Consider the following 7,423-nt stretch of genomic DNA (forward strand, 5'->3'; position numbering starts at 1 on the left):
TAATCTTTTTAATAGATATGCCTATCAAAATAAGAGGACTTGGTAACTGAATAGCTCCCTAAATGACTGAGCCCAGATACAGCATTCTCCAGAATAAACAATATAAGCTTCTGACTTTTTTCACCATCGTTTTTACTTCTGCTTGCCCCTTTACTAGTAGAAGCTGGAGCTGGGACTGGGTAAGCATCTTTAGTTGGAAATGTAGCACACGCAGGGGCCTCTTACAATTTTCTCATTATGCTTAGCAGGTATTTCATCAATTTTAGAAGTTACTAATTTTATTACAATAATTATTAATATAATACCACCAGTCATATCCCAATATCAGACATTTTATTCTTCTATAAAATAAGAACATTTATGTTTTGTTATATTATTGTATTTTATGTATGTTTAGTGTATACTAACTTAAAGGGAAAAATGTAAACAAAATGAAAGTCATGGGGAAAATGGCATCTTGCTTTAATCTTCAACTTAAAGTTATTCTTAAGAATCCATTTATACCATTATGTCAAATTTTAGTCATCCCTGCAGAATTTTAGATGAATGAAAACAGACAAGGCAACACCAAGGAGTTAAGCACAGAAAGTGATATTGATTAAAAAGTTGAAAGTAAAATCTACTTTGGCTAGAAATGAACATTCAGATCTGTCTCTCCAGAAGAAAATCTAACTTGAATCATAATGGTTCATGTTTTGACTAGTTCATACCATATCAATGAGCAACTTAGGACTTGAAAATACCTTTTCTCAGCTGCATTTGACTACCTAAAATCCTCCTGAGCATGCTGTTTGTCATGTCTTACTGCTCCGAAATAATCATCTATTTCTGAAAACCAGGAAACGAGTTTGCTTGTAATTTAAATTTCAAAAAATAATTTGTAGAAAACACAAACAGAATCAACTGTTTAAAGGCTTATCCTTTTCTTCACTGTACAACAGCTACTTCTACAAAAAAAGAGTATGTGAATACTTTCTAAGAACTCAAAAACGAGAAAACCAAAATCAGAAGGTGCATGAATATATGTACACGTGTATGTACAGACTTAATCTCTACATCCCCCAAAACAGATTTAAACAAGTAATCTCAACATTCTAAATTCAGAAAGCAGACATAAACAGTTTTGTTGCTAAATCAGTGGTATTACTAGCTGAAATGTTTAGTAGAATACTGCACCTATGGTTCAGCAGTACTTTGATTATATCCCATTTAAAAAATCAAAATAATAAGCACATTCTTCTAATACCAGAGAATTCTCTCACTTTTTATTTATTTTGACATACTGATATTTCCATAAACTTGCAAGTGGAAGATAAGCTGTTTAATAAAAGCTTTCTTATATATATAGTATACAGAAATTATTTTAAAAGTCTGTTCATATAACAGATTATTTTGGTACTAACAAAAAATTAAGATACAAATAATTGGCTAGAAATGAAACCATCACTAAACCAAGACACACAGGGCTTTCCTGCACTTCATTTCAGGAAAATATTCCAAGTAATTCTTACTGTGTTAGAAGAATAATGTACATTTGTCATTGTATATATTATAATATTCCCTTAAGGCAGTGACTGTTTAAAGTTTTTAAATTAAACAATGTCCAGGCTTACTTCTGTCTGTACATTCAGTAATAATCATATCACTGGTTACCCACAATTCTCTCCTCATGCCAAAAAAAAAAAACAAAAAACCCAGAAAACAAAAAAACCCTCAGTTAGTTGTTTTCTTAAGTCTAAGCCAAACAAACTAATAATAGCAATTTAATTAGCAAGCTGTAAATCAGAGAGGTATAGAAATTTAGCAGTTAAACTGTATTTCCTGCCTATAGTACTGCTGCTACTTAATCTATTTTCTTCATGTATTAGAAGAATGAATAGGCAGTGATGGTCAAAATAAGAATTTCAATATTGCAGCAAATCACAGAAGAGTGACAGAAAGAGTTCCTAATGTAATCTTAATGATCCTTTAAAAGGTAAAGGATTGTGTGCGTATGTGTGGAAAGGAGTAAGAAATAAAAGCAGGAGGTTAAGACAGGTATTTAAAGGGAATGCCGAGATAGCTACTTTAGAATATTTATTGAAAAAAAGTTGCTCTGAAGTCTGCCCAGTGTACCAAAAACATAAAACAGAAAAAACCAAAACAAAAAACAGAGCAGACATTAGTGCAAGTTTAACCTGATAATTTATTTGTGGGAAAAAAGCCAGTTTTGATGAGAAAAAGTTCAGTCCTTTCCTTGTAAATACAAAGAAACACAACAGGAGTTTTAAAGGTAGTAGGCCAGAAAATGCAACGGTAACTCTTATAATCCTTTTCAATTAAACAGACAAATGAAGTTGAAGACAAGTTTTAAAATACTATTCAGCCTGAATATTTATCAGTCTATATGTCCTGTTGTTCAGTTGGCTTTTGATTAAAAAAAAAAAAGCCGACAAACTTTATAAGAGCTACCACCACATTTAGAGTGATGAAAATAGTTTCCCCCAAATATATTGTTTAACCTCTAAAGCATAAAAGCTATATAATATCTAATACAAATTAACCAGTGTATTTACAAAATTAATGCAATTTTGGACCGATGATATTACACTGTATTGGTGGTAAAATACTAGGCACAAGAATATATACATCTATTAGGCATTTTCAGTCTAATCAGTCTCTAAGTTTATCATTTAATTTTTGGCAATATATAATAACTGGTATGCATTTTGGTACTTAAGTCATGAATTGTGGAGAACAAGAAGCAATTATAGTAACAGGGTTTATATCTAACAAACAATTACAGCGTTGAACCAATCTTGGTCACTTGCAGTAGATCCTTGATTTGATTCCTCCGTGTTCATGCTTTCTCCATCTGCAGTCTCTAACATTTTTTCATCTTCGTCATCATCACGTAGGTTTTTTGAAACTGTCTAGCTAGTTTGATATTGAGTCTTTCATTGTAATGAAGCTTCCTTTTCATTTCAAATTGTCACTTTTGTTTCTTGTTCTTCAGGTGAGAGGTTACTATCCTCCTTTCCACTGTTGTCTTGTTCCTGAACCCGATACTTTGGTTCCGCGCCTTCAGCAGCAGCTAATTTCTTAGCTAAGATATCTGGTGCCATGTTTTCAGTGGTGTCTGTGTCACTACATGCATCTTCATCATCACCCATAATACGATGGGAAGAAGTGCTTGGTTCATCTGTTTTCATTAAACCGTAATCTTTGTCTGCTGGATGATATGTTGCCAGGATGTTCATTTCATCCCACTTCCGGGATTTTTTGTTCAGCTCCTAGTCCACACTCCCGTGGGGCTGTTCGGCAGACGCCACCATAGAGGAAGTTGTTCTTCAGGATCCCCTTGATTGACCGGTGCGAGGTTGTCCAGGCCGCCATTGCCGGGGCTCCCTCTCTTGGCTCAGGGTCGCAGCTCGGCGTAGGGTCTGCTACGAAAGGGTCCGGCACTAGCAGAGACCCGCAGGCAGCTGTGGAGCCCGCTCAGGGCTAAAGCGGCCGCACCCACTGTCTCGGAACCGGTTACCGGAGCGGTTGTCAGGACACAACGACGCCGGAGCCAAAGCCAACACCAAACGGGTGGCGCCTCCTCGCGTGCTCTTAGCTGCCAGCGCTTCACCCGCAGCTCGCGGTGAGACCTCGGCCTAGAGCCCCGCCGCGCGGAGCGACGCCGACGCCGAACCCATTTATTCTTATTTTGAATGAACCATTTTTTTCCCAATGGAAAACCTCCCTTCAGTTAGAAAGATGAATTTCAAAGGTTCTGAAGAGTGGGTTAGCAACTTTTGTCAGAGTCCTCTTGGAAAGGTGAAAGTGATAGTTCCACAGCGGGAAAACATTGGTTTCCCAATCTGCTTCTGAAAAGGAATTCTTCTGGCTGAATAGGTTGGTAGGTTGAGTCGAGTCACCTTTCTTGGGATGGGCTGGGTTCTTCTGTTTGATCCATGGACTCTTGGCCATTTTTAGGGCAGCCTAAGGGTATGAGTCGGCTCTAGGACATATCGGGGGGCTCTGCTGTACATAGCAGTCCTTGGGCAGTTGGTGGTGATAAGGATGTTGATGCAGACAAGGTTCTATGTGGTTCCCCTGGAGTTAGCTGTACTCCTCTGGGAAGCCCCCGGGTGAACATTCTTTCAGAGTCCTCCGGAGGATGTGAAAACCAGGAAAGCCTCCCTAAAGTCACACCTGCCTGAATCTGGTACCCATCTGGGTCCATTCAGTCTCTGGGGATCTTTGCTGGCCTAGGTTTATGGACAAATAATCAGTGGGTAATGGGATCGGAAGCCTTAAATCAGACAACTTTCCAGGTCTAATCCAAGCCCTTCATTTTATTGATGAGGAGACTAAGGCCCAGGTAAGAAGAACTGAATGATGTTTAGAATCCAAGTGTCCTGACTCATGCTTCAAGTCACTGCTGTGTCAGGGGTTTTCAAATAGCCGTGATCTTAGTCACTTGGATGCTTGTTAACCGTGCAGATTCCTGGGCTGCCTCTGAGATTCTCGTTTTCATAAATACTCTGGGTTAAGATTATCTAATTAAAATATAATGTGAGCTATATGGGTAATTTAAAATTTTCTAGTAGCCCTCTGACAAAGGTAAAAGAAAACAAGTAAAAGTTTAGTAATATATTTTAATCCAGTGTAACCAAATTTTAATGTATAATCACTATAAAAAGTTATTAATGAGTTATTTGACTTTTTTTGGGTACTATTTGAAATTTGGTGTGTATTTTACAGCACATCTAATTTATTTATTTGTTTATTTTGAGCCATTCTTCCTGATGTTCTCCCTCCCCCCACCCCCAGCAGGTCCCAGTATGTGTCGTCCCCCACCATATGTGTTTATGTGTTCTCATCATCCAGCTCACAATAGTAAGTGAGAACATGCAGTGTTTTGTTTTCTGTTCCTGCGTTACTTCACTTGGAATTATGGCTTCCAGCTCCATCCATATCCCTGCAAAGGGCATGCTCCTTTTTATGGCTGCATAGTATTCCATGGTGTATATGTACCACATTTTCTTTATCCAGTTTATCATTGATGGACATTTGGGTTGGTTCCATGTCTTTGCTACTGTGAATAGTGCCGCAGTGAACATACATGTGCATGTATCTTTATAGTAGAATGATTTGTATTCCTTTGGATATATACTCAGTAATGAGATTGCTGGGTCCAGTGGTATTTCTGCCTCTAGATCTTTGAGGAATCGCCACACTGTCTTCCACAATGGTTGAACTAATTTGCACTCGCACCAATAGTGTAAAAGCATTCCTATTTCTCCACAACCTCACCAGCATCTGTTGTTTTTAGACTTTTTAATAATCGCCATTTTGACTGGTGTGAGATGGTATCTCATTGTGGTTTTGATTTGCATTTCTCTAATAATCAGTGATGTTGAGCCTTTTTTCATACACTTTTTGGCCACATGTATGTCTTCTTTGGAGAAGTGTCTGTTCATGTCCTTTGCCCACTTTTTAATGTTTTTTTTTTTTTTTTTTCTTGTAAATTTGTTTAAGTTCCTTGTAGACTGTGGATATTGGACCTTTGTTAGGTGGATACATTGCAAAATGTTTCTTCCATTCTGTAGGTTTTCTGTTCACTCTGATGACAGTTTGTTTTGCTGTGTAGAAGGTCTTTAGTTTAATTAGATCCCATTTGTCAATTTTGCTTTTGTTGCCATTGTTTTTGGCATTTTCATCATGAAATTTTTGCCCATGCCTATGTCCTGAATGGTGTTGCCTAGATTTTCTTCTAGGGTTTTTATAGTTTGGGGTTTTTATTGAAGTCTTTAATCTATCTTGAGTTAATTTTTGTATATGGTGTAAAAAAGGAGTCCAGTTTCAACTTTCTGCGTATGGCTAGCCAGTTCTTCCAGCACCATTTATTAAACAGGGAATCCTTTCCCCATTCCTTGTTTCTGTCAGGTTTGTTGAAGGTCAGATGGTTGGAGGTGTGCAGTCTTATTTCTGAGTTCTCTATTCTGTTCCATTGGTCTATGTGTCTGTGTTTGTACCGGTACTATACTGTTTTGGTTACTGTAGTATAATTTGAAGTTGGGTAGCCTGATGCCTTCAGCTTTGTTGTTTTTGCTTAGAATTGTCTTGGCTATTTAGGCTCTTTTTTGGTTCCATCTGAATTTTAAAATAATTTCTTCTAATTCTGCAGAGAATGTCAATGGTAGTTTAATGGGACTAGCATTGAATCTATAAACTACTTTGGACAGTATGGCCATTTTCACAATCTTGATTCTTCCTATCCACGAGCATGGAATGTTTTTCCATTTGTTTGTGTCCTCTCTGGTTTCCTTGAGCAGTGGTTTGTAGTTCTCTTTGAAGAGGTGCTTCACTTCCCTTGTTAGCTGTTCTTAGGTTTTTAAAATTCTGTTTGTAGCCGTTGTGAATAGGAGTTCATTCCTGACTTGGCTGTCTGCTTGTCTGTTGTTGATGTATAAGAATGCTAGTGATTTTTGCATATTGATTTTGTATCCTGAAACTTTGTTGAGGTTGCTTATCAGCTTAAGAAACTTTTGGGCTGAGGTAATGGGATTTTCTAGATATAGGATCATGTCATCTGCAAACAAAGATAATTTGACTTCTTCTCTTTTTGTTTTAATACTCTATTTCTTTCTGTTGCCTGATTGCCCTGACCAGAACTTCCAATACTATGTTGAATAGGAGAGGTGAGAGGGTATCCTTGTCTTTGGCTGGTTTTCATGGGAAATGCTTCTAGCTATTGCCCATTCAGTATGATATTGACTGTGGGTTTGTCATATATGGCTCTTATTATTTTGAGGTATGTTCCTTCAATACCTAGTTTATTGAATATTTTTAACATGAAGGGATGTTGAATTTTATCAAAGACCTTTTCTACATCTATTGAGATAATTGTGTGGTTTTTGTCCTTAGTTCTGTTTATGTGATGAATCATATTTATCGATTTGCATATGTTGAACCAACCTTGCAACCCAGGGATGAAGCTGACTTAATTGTGGTGGATAAGATTTTTGATGTGCTGCTGGATTTGGTTTGCCAGTATTGTGTTGAGGATTTTTGCATCAGTGTTCATCAGGGATATTGACCTGAAGTTTTCTTTTTTGTTGTATCTCTGCAAGATTTTGGTATCACAGTGTTACTGGTCTCATAACATGAGTTAGGGAGGAGTCTCACTTTTTCAATTTTTTGGGATAGTTTCAGTAGTAATGGTACAAGCTCTTCCTTGTACCTCTGGTAAAATTCAGCTGTAAATCCGTCTGATCCTGAGCTTTTATTGGATGCTATTTATTACTGCCTCAGTTTCAGAACTTGTTATTGGTCTATTCAGGGATTTAATTTCTTCCTGGTTCAGTTTTGGGAGGGTGTATGTGTCCAGGAACTTATCCATTTATTGTAGATTTTCTTGTTTGTGTGGATAGAGGTGTTTATAGTATTCTCT

The 7,423-nt window shown here is 37.3% G+C and overlaps 1 pseudogene across 1 annotated transcript; it reads right to left on the reverse strand.

Annotated features, from left to right (window-relative positions):
- Window positions 1-442: 442 nt before the first annotated feature.
- LOC126951563 (protein phosphatase inhibitor 2-like) lies at window positions 443-4,112 on the reverse strand (annotated as a pseudogene). Its single transcript, XR_007724528.1, has one exon. The product of XR_007724528.1 is annotated as a protein phosphatase inhibitor 2-like (transcript).
- Between the last annotated feature and the right edge of the window lie 3,311 nt (window positions 4,113-7,423).

The sequence above is a fragment of the Macaca thibetana genome, chromosome 3 (genome assembly GCF_024542745.1).
Source record: "Macaca thibetana thibetana isolate TM-01 chromosome 3, ASM2454274v1, whole genome shotgun sequence".
In the NCBI taxonomy this organism is placed as follows: Eukaryota; Metazoa; Chordata; class Mammalia; order Primates; family Cercopithecidae; genus Macaca; species Macaca thibetana.